Consider the following 22821-nt stretch of genomic DNA (forward strand, 5'->3'; position numbering starts at 1 on the left):
AGCTACCCTCTAGAGCAAACAGGATAGCAGCTCTGCCTACCTCCAGTGAATGGCAGAGTCCTGGGATGTCAGGTTAGTTTCAGCCACACTGTAGCTTTCTGCTCAGGTTCCAATGCCCAGAACAGCATCAACCCCATATGGTCCACGAGGTCAAAAAAAGTGACAGTGTTGAAAATGCCAGTGAGTGAGAAAAGGAAGTGGAGGTAATAAAACTGAAAGTGGTGAGAGAATGACCCATGTTGTATGTGTGTATGAGATGAATCATTCAATAGTAGGAACCATTCTGAAGGACTGAGGGGAGAGTCAGGCAGCATTTCCCATAAGTGGAAAGGCAATTGTGACTGACAAATGGAAAGACTTTTAGGTGTCATCACCAGCCTCGGGAGAAGGCAGGGAGTCTGAGAAAAAGGCTAATCGTCGATGTGATGGTGCTGCTGGTGGATGACCCCTTGGGATGCCATCCAAATGAGGGATTGAACTTCTAGTGCAAATAATTAGCTGCTAACACTGTGGTGCTCAGCTCTTGCTGCACCTTGGAATCACCTGGAGATCTTTATAAACTAGACATGCCTGGGTCCTACCCTCAGACAGTCTAATGGTTCTGGAGTATGGGTTGAGCACTGGAATTTTTTAAAAGTCTTTGGGTGATACTGATGAGCAGTAAAAGTTAAGAACTGCACTAAAAATATCCCCACGTGCTTGTGGAGATCATTAAGGGAGGTGACTTGCCCCAGCACATCTTAATAGGGTAAGTCAGTGGTTCTTAAGAGCACTTTCAGGCTCCATCCCCAGAGATTCTCAGGTGATTGGAGCCCAGGCTTTGGTAGGTTGAGCTCTTCAGGTGATTTTAATTTGTAGCTAAGCCTGCAAACTAAGGAGGTGGCTTACCCTGTTTTGAAAAAGATGCCCTGTAGAGTGTATATTTAGCATGAAGGAGATATGTCAGCTTTGTTTTAAAGCTTTGAAGGACTGATTTACATTCTGATTCAGCCAAAGTGCACCTAAGACTGAACACTTAAAACACCCTTAGGTCTTTGGATCCATAAACAAACGAACTTAGAAAAAGCTTTCCTGATGTCAGCTAGTTTGAGGAACTTCTAAGGAGTGCCACTGGTAAGCTTTGGAGCCAGACAGACTTGGTACCACATTCTGGCTTGTAACTTCCCAGCAAGGCAACTTGTGCAAGTCATCACCCTCCCTCTGTTCCCTGAAGTGTTGACCTCAGTTTTCTCTCAAGGATCTCAAATTAAGTATCAGCCTCATAGTAAGAACTCTCTGACTGGGGCAGCTGTTGTTATTTCTAATCCTTCTAATTAAATTTTTGCCAATAGAGGTTAATATTTCATCATCTATTTTACCTTTCTTTCATCTAGTGTTAAATTTGTTTTCACCTTTGAGTAGTTTCATATTTAATTCACTGCTTTAAATGAATTATTGTTTTTTTTGTTCTTAGATTTTTATTTATTTATTTTATTGAAGTATAGTTGATTTACAATGTTGTGTTAGTTTCAGGTGTTACAGCACAGTGATTCAGGTATATATAAATATATATATTCTTTTTCAGGTATATATATATATATATATATATATATATTCTTTTTCAGATTCTTTTCCCTTATAGATTATTACAAAATATTGAGTATATCTATTTTATATATAGTAGTGTGTATATTTTAATCCCAAACTCCTAATTTATTCCCCTCCCCTTTCCCTCTTGGTAACCATGTTTGTTTTCTATGTCTGTGGATCTATTTCTGTTTTGTAAATAAGTTCATTTGTATCTTTTTAAATGAATTATTTTAAAAAAGCATTATAGCTGATTCACTTTGTTATAAAGCAGAAACTAACACACCATTGTAAAGCAGTTATACTCCAATAAAGATGTAAAAAATTATACTGCAAAAAAAAAACTGTAAAAAAAAATAATAAAAGCATTATCAAAAGACCCTTGCAATGCTTTCAGATTAGAGAATGACATCTAAAGTGTGCTTATCACCTCATGTAAAAACAAATGAAGAATGTTGATTATGTGGTTAAACAACCCATTGTTGACAACTGCTATTTATTTATTGATCACTGAGTGCTTTGATGAAATTCCAGCCACTCTTCTTCACTGTAGACTCCTAATAGTGTTCTCAGGTAAAACTTTGAATTGTTTTCCTCCTTTCTGCTGATATAAGCAGGTCGTTTTAGAAGAAGGCAGACAACCAAACCTAAATCTGTAAGTGTTTTAGCGTATGGCTCTGGCCTGGCAGTGGGGCTGGGCCAGTCCCCACCCAGACCTATTCTTGTGTGCTTTTATCTGAGCAGAAGTAGAACTTTTGACTTCTGACTCATCAGTGTGCAGGTTTAGCCAGGTTCAGATGACGGCAGTTTGAACGAATGTCACTGTAACCTGGAGTTTTGTGTTAGAAGCTGTTTCTGCAGTCAGGGTTTGTTCCTTCAGTAAGTCCCGGTTTTAGAAAAGTTCTGTGGCGTTCATCTTTCTGTGACCTAGAGGATTCTAAATGCCTGGCTGTGGAGGCCGACAGTCTGCTTTATTGGAAGTTTAGCTCAGAGTTCACGTGATTAGGGTGAGTAAGTTCGTGTACTGGGTGCTGTGTAGGGCCCCAAGCAGGGCTGGCAGGGAGAGCCCGGCACAAGTACCAGGAGCAGGCCGGAGCCATGAGCGGTGGCAGTGGGTGAGGGCTGGGTGAAGGCATGGAGATGTGGAGTGTGAGGCACAATTTCATCAGCCCCAATATTTACTTACATTCATTTATTCAGCCAATGGTTCTTTTTTTTTTCCTTGTGTTTGGCCACGTGGCTTGGGGGATCTTAGTTCCCAGACTAGGGATTGAACCCAGGCCCTCAGCAGTGAAAGCAGAGTCCTAACCACTGGACAGTCAGGGAATTACCCAACCAATGGTTCTTTTTTCTTTTTTTTTTTTTTAATACATTTGTTTATTTATTTTTGGCTGCATTGGGTCTTCATTGCTGTGCGCGGGCTTTCTCTAGTTGCAGCGAGCAGGGGCTACTCTCGGTTGCGGTGCACGGGCTTCTCATTGCAGTGGCTTCTCTTGTTGTGGAGCACAAGCTCTAGGCGCGCGGACTTCAGTAGTTGTGGCAGGCGGGCTCAGTAGTTGTGGCTCGCGGGCCCTAGAGTGCAGGCTCAGTAGTTGTGACACACGGGCTTAGTTGCTCTGTGGCATGTGGGGTCTTCCTGGACCAGGGCTCGAACCTGTGTCCCCTGCACTGGCAGGCAGATTCTTGACCACTGTGCCACCAGGGAAGTCCTCAACCAATGGTTCTTGAAGGCCTACAGTACACCAGGTGCTGTACTGGGCCCTAAGGTTGCCATCACTTTCAGCAGTTTCTTTCCAAGACCCTCAAGAAATCCCAGAACACTCTTTCAGAAAGATTCTTCCTGTTTGTGAACACCATGTACACCTGAGCTATAGTTAAATCAACTAATCCTGTATTGCTCCATGGAGAGTTGAATGTATAAACACAGTTATGTTAACAAGCTTCAATATGAGCAAACTGTTAACTTCAGTTTTCTTATCTTTAAAACAGGTGAACGATAATACCTAACCATACAGTCATTGCCAATATTAAATGGCATGAGGCATGTGAACTGCCTGGCAAGGGTCTGCCTCAGATTACGTTTAGTGCAAAAAGAGCTACCGCTGTAATTAGGCCTCTCTCTGCCTTCACAACCTTGGCTCAGTCCTTCTCTGAAGGCCAGGTACCAAAACACAGTCTAGAAGCCTGTGTGAAAGACAGCTGGGGGCGGGGTCTCGCAACAAGTTTCCTTGTTGCCTAACACATGGGGCAACCAGGGAGCATTAAATGGGTACGATGGTCCAAGTAGAGGGGAAAATTGATGTGCGTCCTTGGGTGCTGACAAGTGTCAGCGTGTTGTACTTGTTCTGATACTGGCCCATGCAGCATTAGAGCCAGCCTTTGTGAATCAGGCAGATGCTTATGTTTATTTTGTAACCTTGACCTCCTTGAGAGAACTTTCTGTGAGAAGGGAAGTAGCAACACTGTTGAAGAGTGGACCTTGGATGACACCCAGCCACTTCCTAACCATGTGTTTAACAGTCCCCAGTTGTTCAAATGCTTTGAGCCTTGGTTCTCATAAATAGGCATACTAGGAATGCTTTATATCCATTAGGGATTGTTTTAATCAAGTGAAATAATAGATGTAAAGCCCTTAACACGTGGTTGGTTCTGTAGTAGTGTTGGCATTTGTTTCTAAGAATTTAAATCTTTATGTTGGATTTCTATAGAGAGTTCCCTAAGTTAGGCTTGTGTGGGATTCCTGATTTGAGTACATTGGATACTGTGAACCCCTCTCCTGTTCCTTCACTTTACCACCAAAGCAAAACAAAAACAACAAAAATAATGCCTCTCAAGTAAACATTTCATAGAAATTCCAGTATGGCAAAGCGATTTGGGGTTCATGAAGTTGAATTAGAGTTTGACCTGTGTTTATTTTATTCATGAACTGTTTAGGATTTTCTCATGTCCGGTAGACACACTCTGTCAAAACCAATTAATGATAAAGTTTTGCCAAATGCAGAATACAGTGCCATGAAAAAAGTTTACTTAGAACTCCAGAGAGCTTGAATATTATGACTATATTTATTATTTTTTTTATACACATCAATGTGTACATGTCAATCCCAATCGCCCAATTCATCCCACCACCCCCCCCCACCCCCCTGCCGCTTTCCCCCCTTGGTGTCCATATGTTTGTTCTCTACATCTGTGTATGACTTCATTTTTTTTTTTTTTGTCTAAATGTTTTTATTGGAAACAGATAGTTGCACCAAGCAAGAGCGTACTTTCCCCACTCCAAATTACAACAGAGCACAACAGGGGCAAACATTTGGCAGGACAGTTCCAATGTGTGAACATCCTTCTTTCTACGCACTGTGGTTGGGGTAACTTTATTTGTAAGCAGTCATTCTTAGACAAAATATTAACCCCAAAGTACTGATGTCACTCGAAAGGAAGTGGCCTTAATTTCATGTGTGGGGCAGTATGTTCTATAAATGCCAAAAGGTAGGAGAAGCACAAACACAACCCACTCTTTAAAAAAACTAAATAATTCAAAGTAGAATTTTTCCATCCCCCCACCCCTTCTCCTATAATAAAAAGTAGTGCTGGGCTCTGACACCCAGATTTAGTTTTTAACCTGGCCATTTACAAAGTGTTCCCCCATATGACTTGCATCATTAGGGTTATGAATAATAGTTCATTCACTCTGCAGAAAGTATCTACTCCTTTCTCCCTTCTTGCCTTCGTGCTCATGTTCCTTGGGGGGGCTGCTATCTGAGGGTCTTTTAGAGCCACCGTGCTGCTTGGCTTCTTCCAAAAATTTGTCCAAAGCAAAAGGATCCTCCTCAAACTGAACTGGTCCTTCTCGGCCTCTTTGTCTACTGTCTGAACCAGGAAACTCCTTATCGGGAACAAATCTGTCAGTCTTTATTCTGGCTTCTAGGTCATCACCATACATGTCCTTGTCCAGATTTTTACTGGGCCTGTAAATATTTGGGGCCATATCTTTACCACCTCTCCAGGCTTGATCATAAACATTGTAAATTTCATCTTCTTCACCTGCAAACCCACTGTCCATACCCTTGGATTGGTTGAAGAGCCTTTGGTCATACTGAACTTCATTGGAAGTCCGAGGATTGGGCACACCCAGAGCAATGACTTCACTGATACCTCGATTTTCATTTCTCTGCAGTTTCGACCTCTTATCTGTAGCTGCCCTGGAAAGATTCCGGTCATGCTGTCTCTCTTTTCGCCTGTCATGCTGGATTTCATCCCTCTCACGTGCCTCCCCATCCTCTTTTTCCACATGGGTTTTGATCCCAGCTCTTCTCTCCCTGGCTTTCTGGGCCATTTCTCTAAGTTTCTCTTCATGTTTCTCCTTTCCTTTTTGAGCCATCTTTCTCTCTACTTGAACATGCATTTCCACAGCTCCACGAGCCTTCCGATCAGCAATGTAGAGGGCTTCGGCCAGTTTTGCAAAATTTTCATTGATGTGAACTGTCTGCAGTCCTCTTCCATCAGCTGCCAGATGTTCATCTAATGGAATTGTATAACCCTTTGCATTTTTCCAGTTCGAAATACAGGGAGGAATCTTCCACTCTTCTTCTTCCTTCACGGTCATCTTTTGGCTAGGAGAGTGCATGACAGGTGCAGGAGGAGAAGGTGGTCCTCGGGGAATCTTCTTATTACTCTTGAACCTTGGAGGCTCCATCGGATCTTTCTGCATTTCTACCATTCGAATAACTCTCTGTTTAGCTCCAGAGTTGAACGCCGCTCCCTGTTGAGATGGTGTGTATCGGATATACTGAGGAGCGGCCAGTTTATCAGCTGCTGCTCGGACTGGCATGGCTGCAGCAACCTTCTGCGATACGGATTTTTCTAAGGCTACCCTTGTCTTTTCTGTTATCTCGCTAATGGCTTCTTCATCAGGTCTTTGCAGGTCTGGGTCATCTGCATTCATGACTTCTTTGGGAACCAGGTCAGTGTACTTGCTATAAATGACCTTGTCTTTTGACTGTCCCTGTCGAGCAGTTGCGTCATACTTAATTTTTCCTTCAGCATGCACCTGAATGGCCAGTGCATTTGACATTTTTCTCTTTCGTCCCATATCCAGGGGATACTGGGCCACGTGGCTCTCTGGAAAAGCACCTCCACCTCCCAAATCCTCTGATAACCGAGGTATCCAGCCTTTCCGGTACCCGTATGAGGGAGGTTCTCTTCGGGAGGAGACCAGGGAGGTCTGTCGTGATCTCTGCGATCTTGCCTTTTGTTCAGCCTCAAGCTGGTCCTGAGATAGCTGAGTAGGTGCAGGCAAAAAGCTGGTGAGCGCCTTCTCAGGACTTCATTTTTATGGGGAAAAAGTAGATGAGTCTTATGGATTGCCCGTGCAAATATGCACTTCTAAAGAAGTCTTCTTTTAATATTTTGCCATCATTTGCTTGAGGCATATGCAGTCTAGGGGGAGTGCAGCAGGGCGGAAAGTGTCTGGGCTTGAAGGTAAGCCAGACCTGGGTTCTCACCTGGACAGGTGTCCTAATGACTCAGTCTCTTCGTTTGTAAGGCTGGGGGAATGCTGGCACTGAGAGTTGTGAAGATAAACATGTAACTGAGATAACAAATGAAAAGCACATACTATGGTGTTGGACATACACTAAAAAATAGTTGCTGTTACTATCCTGGATCTAAAAAACAGGAGGAGAATGATAGATTTCTTTATTGCGGCAGCACGTGAGAAGCACATGTTTTACCTTTTCTCATGTCTTCTCTACCTCTGGCCTGGGCATCCCTGCTCTCCTGCTCAGTGCCACCTGCCCAGGGGTCCGAAGTCTCTTGGAGTCGACACTGCACAGGAGGAAGCTGTTTAGCCTGCCAGGTAGATTGCATGTCGTAAGCCTTCTGTCCAGAGATTGTAATGAAGCCGGCTGTGATTCTGGTGCGGTGAGAGGTGCGGTGTGCAGAGTTATTCTTGATGGGACCAAAGTGCCAGCAGCTCCAGTGACCAGGATTCCCCCTGAACCAGTTGGATCCGAAGGGCTCTGGTGGTGTTGCTGCCCAAGTGGTCCTGGTGGAGGGGCATCATGCTAGTACCTTTTGGAATGTTCCTGGGATTTGGAGGTCAGAGTTGGAAGCCATGCACCCGGTTCATTGGGGGTTGATTTAGCAAACCAAAAAGAGTTTTCCAGTATCGTTATTAAACCCTGGAGAGAAACTTGAAACAGAAACTCAGTACAAAGGATAGCCCATGGGAGAGTGAGTTTTGGTAATTGAAGGAAGTGTTTTGTAAGCTTGAATGTCCAGTAATGTGCAGAGTTAAAATATATATTGAAAATGGGTACAGAACCAAAAGTTCCAGGACCTGGCTTATTAAATAATAATGGTGAAAAGTGATTTAAAATCTTGTGTGTGTGTTTTAACGTTAGATATGCAAAAGCTAGACTAAGTACTTCTTTTGTTTGATTTATCCAGTGTTTGCTTCCTTTGCCTGCCCTGGGTCTATGCAGGAGCGCCTCCTGGCATGATGGAGAACTGTCGAGTTGTGATCTTTCCTCCTGAATTTCTTGTGCACGATTTTATATTTAAACCTTTATAAACAGTTCCACTGATGTTCTTCAGGTGCTGTACAGATTGTTCTTAAATGAATGTGGGTAGGCCCTGGATTCTTAAGTTGACTACAATACTGTCATTTTCAAAGTATATGTTTATTTTCCAGTTTTTTAGATTTGGAGAGTTTTTAAAAAACAACATTTCCTCTATGTTAGTAATGTATTCATTTTCATTGGCCATTTATCATAGTGTCAGTTTATAAAAATAAAGAAATATTAGTCTTTGAAAGCCCCTTAACATATTTTGAACTGATCAACTGCTTAGTTAATATATCTGTAACATTGTAAGATAGTTAATTTTCAGGGATAGTTCCATGAAGGATAGATGGAGATTATTAAAGATCACTGCCATTTAACCTCTGTGCTCTTAGTCTTAGCATACAAAGGCAGGAAAGCATTTATCTGTTATAAAGTAGCAGAACTAATCTGTGTAACTTAGTAAATCTAGTCTTCGAATCCCTGCTTGTTGCCAGCTACGGGCAATCGACAACGACAATGCATGATTCCAGCCCTCAAGGAGTTTGCAGTTTAGTTCTACACAAATGACACAGCACCCATGAAGCAGTAATGAATGCTTTATGGTAACAGGTAGAAAAATAGCAAGTTGTATTGAATGGACGTTTTGAGAATGACATCAGTGAGGAGTAAAGTACCGGGAAGACTTCCTACAAGAAATGGCTTCAGCTGTGTTTTGAAGCATAGGTAGGATCTAGATAAGCAGATGGAAAGGGTAAGCTTTTTGTGAAGGAACCCCAACCCCCCAAAAGGTAAAAACATGTAAATGAACATTATGTGATGGGGGATGGGAAGAGAGCAGTGTCCAGTGTGCAGGAGGTAGTGGTAGGTGGAGGGTGAAGTATTCTGGGTACATGGGGCAGAGCCAGGTGGCAGAGGTCCCTGTGGAGGACTGCCTTTTCTCTGTTTCTCCTGGAGGGTGGCAGCCACCGTCGTTGAAGTGTCAGAGTTCATTCCACTTTTGACGGGGATTGGGGAGAGGAGGGCACATTCTAGAAGGTGGCATGTCTGAGTTGCTTTGGCGGGGGGGTGGTGGAGAGGAGAGAATGCCTGTCACCAGCAGCAGGGTAAGGATGGGATCGGAAACTTTGAAATCGGATAACTTTGTGCAGAGGTAAACAGGGCTGCAGAGCGTATTTCTGAACAGCCAAGTGACATGAAAATGAGGACGTCATGTTGATTAAACTTACCTTGATGTACAGAATGTTTCCAAAGGGGGTTGATTGGAGTCAGCAATGAGACCATTGCCGTGGACCAGGCTAGGGTAGGGGGATGGAGAAGTGGCAGGATGAAGGGACAGTGCCATAGGGTGGGTATGAGGGATTCCAGAACAGTGGGCTTTAGAAACTGTCTAGAATTGGTAGCTAAAAAAGGTAAATAAAAAATTGGCATGGACATATATACACTACCAAATGTAAAATAGCTAGCTAGTGGGAAGCAGCCGCATAGCACAGGGAGATCAGCTCGGTGCTTTGTGTCCACCTAGAGGGGTGGGATAGGGAGGGTGGGAGGGAGACGCAAGAGGGAGGAGATATGGGGATATATGTATACATATAGCTGATTCACTTTGTTATACAGCAGCAACTAACACAATAATGTAAAAGCAATTATACTCCAATAAAGATGTTAAAATTAAATAAATAAATAAAATAAAATTTAGTCCTCCACCTCTGATCTCTTCACTTGCCACTTTCTGCCCTACATGCCTGAACTGCTCCCCCATAGCTCAGTTGCTGGAGGCCCTGGGCTTCTCATGCCTCCGAATCTCATGTTCTTCTGCCTGCAGGAAACCTATCCTGCTCTCCCACCCCCAGTTGGTTAGCTTGTGTTTTCCGTTTCTGAACCAATTCCAGTTTCACTTCCTCCTAGTAGCCAATGACAAGATTTTCACCTTTGCCCAAGAGTTTGCTTCTTATTCCTTTGACTGTGTCTTCATGTTCACTGTTCAGATGATGCTTGAGACACAGGGTGATTCTGGACAGGAGAGGCAAGGGGAGGGGTCTGTTACCTGAAAACTGGGTTTGCGTCTTGGTGGGTATTGAGCCAAAAGATACATCCAAACCAAGGATCGGGGAGAAGGAAGGATGAATATTTGCAGCAAGTAAAGAGAACACCCGGGATCTTTCCCAAAGCAGTGTCTCCCCTAACAGCAAAACTGGGGAAGTTTTAAGCTAAGGGTTCATGCACATTCATGAAGGGGCTGCAGCAGAGAATTCAGCATAGAATTGGGGCAAAGGTCGACAGAGCTCGATACATAGGTTTTGTCCCTGTCTTCCAAGTACCTGGTTGGTCATCAGTCCAGGTGAAGCACATGGGTAGGCGAGGCCCACTGTGTGGTTAGGGGCCCAGCAGCTGTTCTAGAGAGAACAGAGGGGTCAGGAGGAAGAGGTGAGGATGTGGACCTTTGAGGAGCAGTTTCAGTGGGGGGGATGGAAGTCAGATTGCAGTGAATTAGGGAAGTTGGAGAGAGTGAGGAAAATGGAGTGTGGACCCTTTCAGGTGCTTTGACAGTGAAAGGAGGGAAAGAAAGCACAGCAGCAAGAAGAAAAGCAGGGTCAGGTAAAGGCTCTTTCTAAATCAGAACACTGGCAGTGAGTATTTTAAGGTCAAGGGGAGGGGACAGTGGTGTGAGAGCCTGAGGAATCTGAAGGGAGAAGGAGTGTAAGTGGAAAAGAGGCTTCTGCGAGGCAGACTTCTGTTCTTGGAGTTGCTTTTCTTGTCAGGTAACCGGCTTGTGCCAATGACTCAGCCATACAAACTTTGGGATTAAGGGGTGAGTTTAGAGCACATCATCTAATGGAAATATAAAGCGAGCCACATATTTCTAGTAGCCATATTTTAAAAAGTAAAAAGAAACAGATGAAATGAATTGTAATATATTTTATTTAGCCCAATAAATCCAACATATTATTTAACTTGTCATCCATATAAAATGATGAATATTTTATATTTTTTGTAGTAGCTTTTTTTTTTTTTTTTTTGCGGTACGCGGGCCTCTCACTGTTGTGGCCTCTCCCGTTGTGGAGCACAGGCTCCGGACGTGCAGGCTCAGCGGCCATGGCTCATGGGCCCAGCCACTCCACGGCATGTGGGATCTTCCCGACCGGGGCACGAACCCGTGTCCGCTGCATCGGCAGGCGGACTCTCAACCACCGCGCCACCAGGGAAGCCCTGTAGTAGCTTTTGAAATTGGGTGTGTTTTACATGTAGAGGACACCTCCCTTCGGGCTAGCCGCATTTCAAATGCCCAATAGTGGTTTGTGGTGAGTGTTGCCATATTAGACAAGCCAGATTTGAAGAGTAGGAGGGGTCCAGTTTACAGCAAGTCATGTACTGAGGCAGGATCAAGGTATCCACTTTGGGGAGCTGAAATTTTATGTTTTAGATCCTTTAGCTACTGATGAGAATTTAATCTCACTATTCTTTTTCTCTACTGTCAACCTGAATACTCTCCAGGCTCTTGGTTTCTGCTTAGATGAGATATGTTGGGCTTGTGTTCCACCTGGCCTTAGGTAGATGGAATTGTGGAACTAGGAAGCCGTATTCAAGGCAGCTCAAGTCACTCTTTGGGCTCAGTTCCCAGTTGCTACCACTTAGTAGCTGTGACTCACTGAGCAAGTTACTTTACTTTTCCATGCCTCAGTTTCCTGATCTCTAAAATGGGGATAGTAATGACCAGTTTTTATTATATGAAATTCTATAGGCACGTCATAGTGTTGTTGCAAAAATTAAGTCTGGAGGGTTGATCTATACTCAAGGCTTAACAGTTTTAAAAGGGGATGTTTAGATTACTTTATTTGAGTCAGTCTTAATCATCATTATAGATTTTTTTTTAACTTTTCTGGAGACCAGAACTTTATGAAATGTTACTTGACATTGGAGTTTAAACAAAAAATCTTGTGTTTTTCTTTGGAAAAGTATGAAAGCATAAAGCTTCACATTTACTCAATTAAAATACATGGAGCAATAATCAATATATTATCCTTAGGAGCCACCTGAAGTTGGGTGATATGCTCTTTAAAATCTTCCACAAGTTGCTTTCTTCAATAACAAACTTGAGTTTGGAGTCTCTGGTGTTTCTGAGCAGTGCACTGACATAAGACAGCTTGGTTCTAATTGCATGCATCCCGTGTTGGGAAAACTTTTTCATTATGAATATCTGAATGAGAGCTGTTAGGATGGAGCTGGAGATGAGAGGGAGGGGAACAAGGGAAGTAGAAACCTTGTTAAGAGCCACTGCCCATGTGCCCTTTATCTGTCAGTCAATATCCCATTTTTCAAATGAGGTTTTGCAATAACCAGATAGCGAGAGCACATCCTTAAGTGAGGACTGCAGGAACCTGCCTGCCTGCTTTGTCCAGCTCACCCTTTCTAACTGAGCTCAAAGTTGACTTTTGCCTATAAAAGTGGAAAATGGGCCTGATAAAAATGTTTAGTCTGCAGGGCCTTGTTTTATTTATCATATCAGAAAAGAACAATGTTTTGTGTTGTGGTCAAAATAGAAGCCGACCTTGCTTGTTCACAAAAGCTCAAATCCTGGAGATAAGGGGGGCAAAATAATAGAATACAATGGAAAGAGTAGAGTGTAATTATTTGTAGCTTGTCAAGTGAAGCCCTTTCAGGCCCCAAGTGATTCAAATCTGGGAACTCTGCACAATTCTGTAAACTAACCACAACCAGCATCAGAGAAATCTCCCCTGGCCCGCAGACAGCACTGAAATTGCATCAGTTTGTCATGCACTGAGCATGCCAGCCTCACACAATATCATTTGGTTGCAAATGGGCCTGCCCCCAAAGCCCTGAAATACATTCTGTGGTATCTGACTCTTGGCCTGCGATTTGTCATGTCCCTGCTGCTATCAGCGTACAGTAATTTTAATAGATTCTGATGGCTTCCCGGTAGAAACGCGGGATGCATCTGGTTTGGGCATAGGACACTGAAGAGATTCTTCTGGCTGTAAACAACAGGATTGCATGCAGAAAAAATTGGAGATGCATTTTATTTCATTAAAAATTGGTTTTAGGTTACAAGCGTGTGTTTTCTGAATTATAAAATAAAAATCCCTGCACAGTTTAATAGCTGTAAAACACATTGCTTGTTTTTATCTTTAAAGTAGTTAACTCTTTAGAAGTGTATTTCTGGCAGCAGTGTCACATTTTAGAAGTCACAGCTGTAAGTATGGAATGAGTCTAGTAAATGTAATAGTTTATTTAGCCCCTTGCTACTCGATATGTTGTCCACGGAGCAGCAGCCCTGGTGGGTGTTTGTTAGAAATGCAGACTCTCAGGACCCACCCCAGACCTACGGGGATCACTCTGCATTCTCACAAGATCCCCAGGAGATGCACCTGCACAGGAAAGTTTGAGAAGCTGAGAAACTCAGGCTTAGAGCACAGGCTTCCGAGTCAGAGAGACAGAGCTGTACTCAGATTCCATCTTCTGACTTAGTGTGTTTGACTTTGGGTGATTTGTGCTAGACTTCAGATTTCTCATCTACAGAGTGGGGCTTATATAACTACGTCATATGGTTATTTTGAGGATGACATTAAGTTATGAATACGTAGAAATATAAATATCTCTACCTATACCTCTATATGGTGCCTGACATGGAGGGAACATACAATAAATGAAAGATGGATAGCGGTGCCTCTGTGGACTTTTGCCTTAAGAGCGTGAAAAATTTGTCTAATTGTGAAATAACTCTCCTGCAAATAATTTCCACAATAGAGGGATTATGAATTTTGTCGACAAACTGTGGCTGAGTGTGGCTGAACTTGGTCTCCCTCCTCTCCTCACATAATCCCCTGTCGGTTCGCCTTTGTCCTGTAGTGTCATCCTGTCATGATTTAGAGTATATGGCAGAGCCATGGACAGTGCTAGCTACCTGGAAAGGTGTCTAAAATGCACCTGCCGATTCCTGGAGGCTGGACTTAGTACCATCTCAGCATCTGCCAGGTCCTGGTTCTAGAGCCTGCCCCTCGGTGTCTGGCCTCCTGGCCCTGACCCTGGCCCAGTGTGGAAGAATCTCCTGCCCTCATCTGTAGGCCCTATGTTCTGGTCCCACTGTGGGTGCTCAGGGCTCTCTGTGTTCCCAAACCCTCCTGATTGTCACAGGCGGGGGCGGAGGGCGGCGCTTTTTCCTAGTATGGACCTGTGGGGAAAAAATACAAAGACAAAAAGTAACAGCCCGATATAAAACAACTTTTTTTTTTTCTTGGGAAACACTGTTTTTCCCTCCCTTCATCTCTTTTTCTTTTTTCCCCCTCCCAATCTCTCAATCTTCTGTCTGTAAATGTAAAATTTTCAGCTCACTGGCTTTTAAAATTATGAATAACATAAAACTTTAGTTAAATCACTCAAAAGTATAATTTATTTCCATATCTGGACCAGTTAAGGCAATGGGGATGGGAAGGATGAGGGAGAAATGGGAATGGGTGAGGAATTGGGGCCGGCTGGGCACAGAGACAGGGGAGTGGAGTGTAGGAATGGATGGGGCAGAGCAAAGGACAGGGGAGCAGAGAAGGAGAGATGGAGTACAGAGCAAGGAGTGTCGAGGCAAGAGGGGGAGTCAGCTGGGCTACCAATGTTTGGTCAGTGTCAGTTAACTGGCTCATCTGTGTTTCAGAAGGTAGGAGGTAACTGTCCCTCAACACAATTTCCTCATCTTGGAACTGCCTGTAAAATCTTGCATGTTATGTGTATGTATGTTTCCAGGGAGGTCTGCAGATTTTCACATCTGTGACCCCAAGAAAGGCTGAGAAATCACTTACTCCAAATCACAATTCCAGACTACCTTCTTGCCAAAGATGAAACAGCTCTTTAAGTTGTATTTCTGTATATTTGATTTCCTTTTTCGTTAAGCAGTCTTATTAATGTAATAGCATCTTTCTGTATTTGTTCATATATAGTTCGTATCTAGCTAAATCTCTTGATGTCTTGAAATGAACAGATGGCATATCTTCCTGAATATTGTATTTTTTTCTTTTCAAATTTCAAACTAATGTGATTAATTGGTTGCTTTAGAGATGGTTCACTTTTGTCATAACTCTCTGAACTTCTATTAATGTTTGCGCATTACGTTAAAGGGTTAATGCATCCAGTAGGCTTTCAGAACTGTCAGAAATGCATTACCCAAGATTGTCACATCACTGATTCTTATGTTAGAACTTTGCTTGGATAGACTGATAAATATTTTTGTGGTAATCTCATTGGTTGTATAGAGGAAGCAGACAGTGTCAGAGGGTTAATGACACTGTTTGCTTTATTCAGTTGAATATATGTGTCCATTTTAACTTATGAAATTAGAATTTGGAAGTCTCAGACATGAAACACATTTTCTAACTTTTCCTTGGGTTCCTATAGGAATAAGTTGGTCTGATATGAATTATGGATCATCTCTCTACTTATTATTGTTATATTGAATGACCCTCAGTTGTTTCTTTATCTGACAAAACATATGTCAGACAATCCATTTCTCTCAGTAAAGTCTGCGCTCAATTATTATAGCCCCAACTGCACTTGACTCATCTTAAACTTTAATAATGCAGAATAAGCAAGAGAGACTGTAAAGTATGTCAGGTGAGGATTAAGAGAAAGGTTCTGACAGAAGAGTCGGCAGGTGAGATTGAACACAGACCCCTCAGCAGAGGTGCTCTCCACTCTTGGTACCCTCATAGCCCTACCCACCCCCCCACTCCTTGATACCTGTTATTCAATCAGACCAGCTTATTAAACAGAGAGAGGGCAGGTCATAGAGGTAATGGGGCCAGAGAGAATATATTTTAAACTTTATCTTGAAATAATTTCAAATGTACAAAAAAGTTGCAAGAATAGTACAAAGAATTCTCATTTCTTTCTAACCAGATTCATCAATTTTTTTTTTGTTTGTTTTTGTTTTTCTGTTTTTGCGGTATGCGGGCCTCTCACTGTTGTGGCCTCTCCCGTTGCGGAGCACAGGCTCCAGACATGCAGGCTCAGTGGCCATGGCTCACGGGCCCAGCCGCTCCGCGGCATGTGGGATCTTCCCGGACTGGGGCACGAACCCGTGTCCCCTGCATCGGCAGGCGGACTCTCAACCATTGCACCACCAGGGAAGCCCAGATTCATCAATTTTTAAAGCTTTACCACTTTTGCTTTATCATTCTCTTCCCTACATCCCTCTTTTTATATATGTAATCTTTTTCTGAACCCTTTGAGAGTAGGTTGTGTATATTATACCTCTTTACTCCTCATTATTTCAATCTGTGTGTCCTAAAATAGGGATATTCTCTTAACGTAACCACAGTGAAATTGTCAAATCAGGAAATTTAACATTGACCCAGGATTATTTTGTAGTCTGTATCACAAATTTGTCAGTTGTCTCAATAATATCCTTTAGAGCATTTTTTTTTTCTCCTGGTACAGTATCCAGATAAGCATTACGTTTAGTTGTCATGTCTTTTTAGTCCCCTTTAATCTGGAACTCTCTCTCAGTCTCTCTTTGTCTTCCATGACATTGTCATTTTTATAAAAGACAGGTCAAAATAGACTGTCCTTCAATTTAGCTTTGTCTGATGGCTCCTGCTGGGTAGACTCAGGTCACGGATTTGGAGCTGGAAATCTCCATTAATGTTACTATGTCCTTGTTAGGGTATCCTATCCAGAGGCACATGTTATTTGTTTGCCCCTAATTGGTGATGCTAGTTTTGAGCACTTGGTTAGGTTTTGTTGGTTTTCACTGTTGTATATTTACTATTTTTCCTTTTGTAATTAATAAGTAACATTTGGAGAGACATTTTACAATTATATAAATGTTCTCTTCCTTATCAAATGGTTCCTCCCTGGTTCAGCATCCATTGATGATTCCTGCCTGAATAAGTTTTTACTGTGTTGTTGGCAAAATGGAAATTTTCTAACGCCATCATTCCTTCTCTTATAAGGAAGAGGTTTCCCTTTAGAGTGGCTTTTAAAAGCGTGGACTTAGAGCCCTGTCTGGACCATTAAGTCCCCAATGTTATCCTTTCTTTGACTATAATTGATTATTTTTAAGGAAATGAGCCCTAGATATGCCATAAGTTTAATCATAATCTTTTCTTATACCTATTCAAAAACAATTATAGTTAAAACTTTCATCCCTTCAATAACTTCCTGCAAGAATTTTAAATAAAATTTAAATAATACAGAAGGGTGTGAAATAAAAGCTAAAAGCCTCTTTTCCTCCCTTTCTCTGATCTCTGATCGGTAGTAGTTTGGTATATCCCCCTTCAGACAGAAGTGGAATGATAACATACTTATTATTTTGCAAATTGTTTTTCCAAATTGAGGATTTATGTATCAAATCTTTTTTTTTTTTTGCGGTACGCGGGCCTCTCACTGTTGTGGCCTCTCCCGTTGCGGAGCACAGGCTCCGGACGCGCAGGCTCAGTGACCATGGCTCACGGGCCCAGCCGCTCCGCGGCACGTGGGATCTTCCCGGACCGGGGCACGAACCTGTGTCCCCTGCATCGGCAGGCGGACTCTCAACCACTGCGCCACCAGGGAAGCCCTACAATCTATTTTTTAAAAGTATAAGTTTTGCATTACCTCAGATTTTCATTTGTCTCCTCCCACACTTATTGGTATTTCAGCAATAATGCATCCTCCCCAAAAAGGCCTCTCATTATTTTGGAGAAATATTACTAGATCTTCAAGTCTTATTAAAAATTAAATTGGCTTTGGTCTGATTTATTTACATATAGACTGATTTTTTTTCAAACTCTTGTTATTATATTCAGCTATATTATTCTTTGAATATATTTTAGGGGCTGGCTAGGAAAGTTAATGTTTCTGTGAAGAAATGTGTCGTCAGTAGTAGATATTGACTTATGAGCAAACACATAAGAACAAAGTATGTATGTATGTTGGAGACCATCTAGTGACCAAAACGATGCTTCTGTCAGTGAAATAGGAATTGTAAGTTTAAGAATATGAGTGTTGTGAGGTCAAAGGCATATGTCTTTATAACATAGTTAGCACCTACAAACAATGGAGTAGTCCATGTAGCAAACCTATTTCTTTTTATTTTTTCCCCCAATGTTTAATTTTGAAAAAATATTGATAGCACAGTACAAAGAGTACTTATATTCACTCAGATTCACCAGTTGTTAACGTTTTGCCACCTTTGCTTTGTTCTCTCTCTCTGTCTCACACATACTCACACAGAAACACACACACACATATTTATTTTTTTATTTTGGGTGAATCCTTTGAAAATAATTTGCACACTTACTTTCACCCCTAAATTACAACATTTCACTCCTTTGACCCAGTGGTTAACAGGAATAATGATCTTTGGCCTGGTTAAGCTATTAAATTGATAGTTGCAAAATGATGATTTTTCTAATTCCATCATTTCTTCCACGTTTATTAACTGGCATTCTTCTGTGAAGAGGAGCTTCTCCCCTTCCTTGTTCTCCCCTCATATCTCTATAGACTCATGGATATTTTTTTTAAGTATAAGTTTTTTCTAGTGTTGTCATTATTCTTTTTAATGCCCAAATTATCCCAAATTTGTCCCATGGGATCTCATTCAATTTGACTCGTGTCCTTTTGACATGACCACATTTGTCTTTGATCACTGTTTCTTTCTGTCCAACAAGATATGAAGGTTCACTGTGGACTTGCCCAATTTGAGACTTTTCCCATGGATGCCTGCTTCTTTTTAGTGGGGAATAGCATCTAGAAACTAAGATGGATGCTAAGTGTCCTCTGGTTTATCATTGCTACCAGACCCTCTCAGTTGCTACAACTATGAAATATATTACATATATACTTATTATAATAGGCATATATGTGTGTATATATCTGAATATATACTATATATCATACTCATATGAGTATGAGTATATACCCATTTTAAATTATGACTACATTTCATGTATCTCCTTTTTCTTCATGCATAAAAATTCCAGCATTTCAAGCCCCAAATTATTCTAACACGAAGCCTACCAAATAAAATTTAAGACCTTTATGCAATCCTTTTTATATTAAAATATGTCCCATTATGTTTGTGTAGTTAGAATACTATGTTCAAAATTTACCTGCATTATTTACTCTATATTGTTATGTAAAAAAATTTAATGTACAGTTAGGTTATTTTCTCTGTTTATATTCAATTTATGGGTTTTTCCATCTTTTTTGTTTAAATTTATTAATACATAGAACAACTTATTTGGTTCGAAACTATATACAAAGGTATTTTTGGAAAAGTCTCGCTCTCCTTGCCTTCTATGCACATGTCTATAGGTAACCAGTGTTATTAGGTTCTGGTTTATACTTCTTGTGTTTCTTTTCTGTACACACACACACACACACACACACTCTCTCTCTCTCTCTCTCTGTCTCTCTCTTAACCTAATATATCTCCATCTCTTATTATATCTTCATTCCTTATTTTCCCTTTCATAACAATTAACATACTATATGTAATCTTTCTTCCTTGATGTTTTTTTTCAGTCAGTATATCCTAGAAAGTGCTCTGTATGAGTTCATAAGAATCCTCCTTGTTTGTAATGGCTACATGGTACTTCATTGTGTGGCTAGTCTCCTATGGATGGGCATTTGGGTTTTCATTATTTTGCTCTTACAAATAATACTTTTGCAGCAATTTTTTAATGAGCAACTGCTATGGACACAGCATTCTTTTAGTTCTGCTTTGTGATATAGTGAAAAATAAGGTTTGTTTTCTGCCCTTGAAGTGTTATAGTCCAGTGGAGGGATGTTTTTAGAAGTGGGCTAGGAAGAGAAATGGCCCGGTATCTAGTAGTTTAATATAATCTAGATATTCTCAGTAATTTTTAGTTATCTGACTGCACATTCTCATAGAAACAACATGAGACAAATATGTGGGAGCACATATTATGCTGTTGTCTAGCTTCCAAGTAAAAATAAAAGGAAACCTTTTAAGGTAAGATAAATACTCTTCAGTAAATCAACATTAAGTAATTTTATTGAGCTACAAGTGCTAGGTTTCATGAAATCGTTTTAGTTTAGCCGCAGTTTCTAAAAGTAAAATATAGTTAGGGAAATTTTTCTCTTATTGGTATTATTCAGCCAAAATGGGAACTCTCTTATTTATTTTATCTTTTTTAAAAACCTTATATCTAACTTTCATTCCTGCATAGTAAAAACACATATGGTTGCACAAACCATTCATGGTTTGGGGGGACTTGTTGCCTTGGTTTTCAGAGAATTTGTTTGACTTTAAAATACTGTCTTTAGAATCACGTATTTAATCCAAATTCATGGATCCAAATTCCTTTTTAGTCTCATGCGGTAATTGCATGGTATTACAGAATATTTAATGTACATGTAGACAGGTAGTCTGAATATGTTGGCATTGCTACATTCGTTGTAAATTACATGCAGTGAGTTACCCATATGTGATGATTACCATTTTGGTTGTTGGTTTGTGGTTGTACCTGGACTCTACATCTTGGCTCAGGGAACCTAGGAATCGAGCACATGGACATGGTTACAGTTTTCTAGTCGACTATGAGCAGTATTTGGCCTCTCTCTTTCTGAGTTCTCCTTCCTTATTGTGTAGATTTGTCCTACCCTTGTAACTGCCCATTGCCTCTTCCCACCTTGACATTCATTCTGCCATGGTCAAACCCTAAAACCTATAGGAATTAATTTTTAGAGAGAGTTTCAAATAAATATTCCCTATATTTAAAGGACAGTTTTGTAAGTTTTGTTAAGTTGTTTCAGAGATAGTTGCCATTTTATTTTAATTAGGCCAACACCCCCGCTTCCCAAACCTACGAAAAGCTTAGAGATATACAGTTTTTAACAGTTGTGGAAGAAATAGAGATCTTTTGTTTTTAAAATACTTTAAAAGAAAGTAATATATATCTGTAATAGAAAAGTTATAAGACAGAAAAGTATAGAGGAGGAAATAAACCTAGGGGATGGGTCTAGCCATTAACTTGTTCATGATAAAGTTATTCCATTTGTATTAATTTTAGGTAAAACACATCTAATTTTAACATGATATCATCTCTAACTAATGTAATACATGATAGGCTGGTTTAAAGGTCACATAATTTACTGGTGGAGAAGAGAGTTCATTGTTGTTTGGATTTAAGCATCAGCCCCGCTGAGATAATTCACACCCTCTTGCATCCCACATCTTGGGCCAAGGGTGTAGGCACCCTGGTGTCCTCGTGACTTGACACAGAGCCTGGGCTGTGTTCTTTGTGTTAAAGACCCTCAGCTGGTGGATCAGCTGTCACCCCTGTCAGGGGAGACCTCTGCATAGTGTGTTCCATGAGTGCCAGCAGTTACGCCCTTTCCAGGTCAGTGCTCTGCTTCATCAGTTGTCCCTGCCACCTTCCCCATGTTTTTTCCAGCTAGCCAAAGAAAACCTCCTCTTCTCCTCATTTGAGCCAAGATAGGGCTGTTTTCAAAATAAATTTCACTTGGAAACAAAGGCAGAGACCAAATATACAAGCAAAAAAGTGCAGCAGGATAGAAGTGGATGAAGTTATGAAGCAGAGTTTTTTGAAATCTTAGGATAACGAGGTAGCAGATCTTTGGCACATGCGTTGTAATTTTCCTCCTCCTTTTCCATGGCAGACATTGCTAATCGATCCCCGTGCTCTTTTCTGTTGACTCAGCCTTGGAAACCTTAGCACTACAGTGTAGCCATCCTCAGTGATCTGAGTTGGTATGTGAGATGCATATCCTTTTCTTAAGATACATTCAGTCAACAAGTTGACTTCATAGTCAGAATTTACCAGGCACATATTCGTGGCATTCTGTCTGGTTCTGCCTGACTGATGCTATTTCAGTTGCGGCTGGCAAGGGCTCGTCTGCTCTCATACTTTGGTGGCCTCCATGGCAGCCAGCCACCATTCCTATCATCTTGGAAACCTCCTGTCCTGTACCAACCCTTCCGTTTCTATTTTAAAGTTAGACCACCTGTAGTTTACCAGATTTCTCATGGATGCTCTATTCACTTGCCCATATTTTTCCCACCTGCTTCGTCTAGAGTTTATTTCTCTCCCTATGGCCAGATTCAACATTAGCACATACACAATCGGAAAAAAAAAAAGTCTTATAAGTCTTGCCTTGTTTCTGTGATAGACCACAGCTTATTTATAATAGGACACAGTTTATTTATAATAGCCCACAGCTTGTTTATAAAGCAGCTAAGTCTCCCAACTACTATTTTCTTGGTTTATATAGTTTTTAAAAATCATCACGTTATGTGACTGCCCTCAACCAAACATATTGACTTTATGAGGTCTGAGGTTTAACTCCAGCCACCAAAAATAAATGCTTATGGCTTTTGGAAAATGTGAACGGAACGCTTAAGTCTCCAGAACCCCGTGTGTGTCATTCTCACAGCACTCAGTAATTTAAAATTGAAAGCCAGAAATGTGGGCTTTCCTCTAGCTTATTTCTAACATTAGATCAATACAGAGTTTTAGAATATCGTACTTAACTGAAGTGTCATTTAACATGAGGGGCATGAACATATGTATTTCAAAGGGCTCTGCTTATGCATCAATTTCACATCTGGTCTTCTTTGCCTCATCAGTAATGCCAGTAGGTGTCACTGTGTGCATTAAATGGAAATCAAAGCTGTCATTAAATGAATTTCTAAAATTAAGTGTCATTACAGTTTTTTTCAAAA

The 22821-nt window shown here is 41.2% G+C and overlaps 1 protein-coding gene and 1 pseudogene across 2 annotated transcripts in view; one reads left to right on the forward strand and one right to left on the reverse strand.

Annotated features, from left to right (window-relative positions):
* The window catches only part of SNX24 (sorting nexin 24), a 162179-nt gene that overhangs the window by 16541 nt on the left and 122817 nt on the right, over positions 1–22821 (forward strand). The gene's annotated exons all lie outside the window — the stretch shown is intronic.
* Positions 5112–6876, reverse strand: LOC137221606 (SNW domain-containing protein 1 pseudogene; annotated as a pseudogene).

The sequence above is a fragment of the Pseudorca crassidens genome, chromosome 3 (assembly GCF_039906515.1).
Source record: "Pseudorca crassidens isolate mPseCra1 chromosome 3, mPseCra1.hap1, whole genome shotgun sequence".
Taxonomy (NCBI): domain Eukaryota; kingdom Metazoa; phylum Chordata; class Mammalia; order Artiodactyla; family Delphinidae; genus Pseudorca; species Pseudorca crassidens.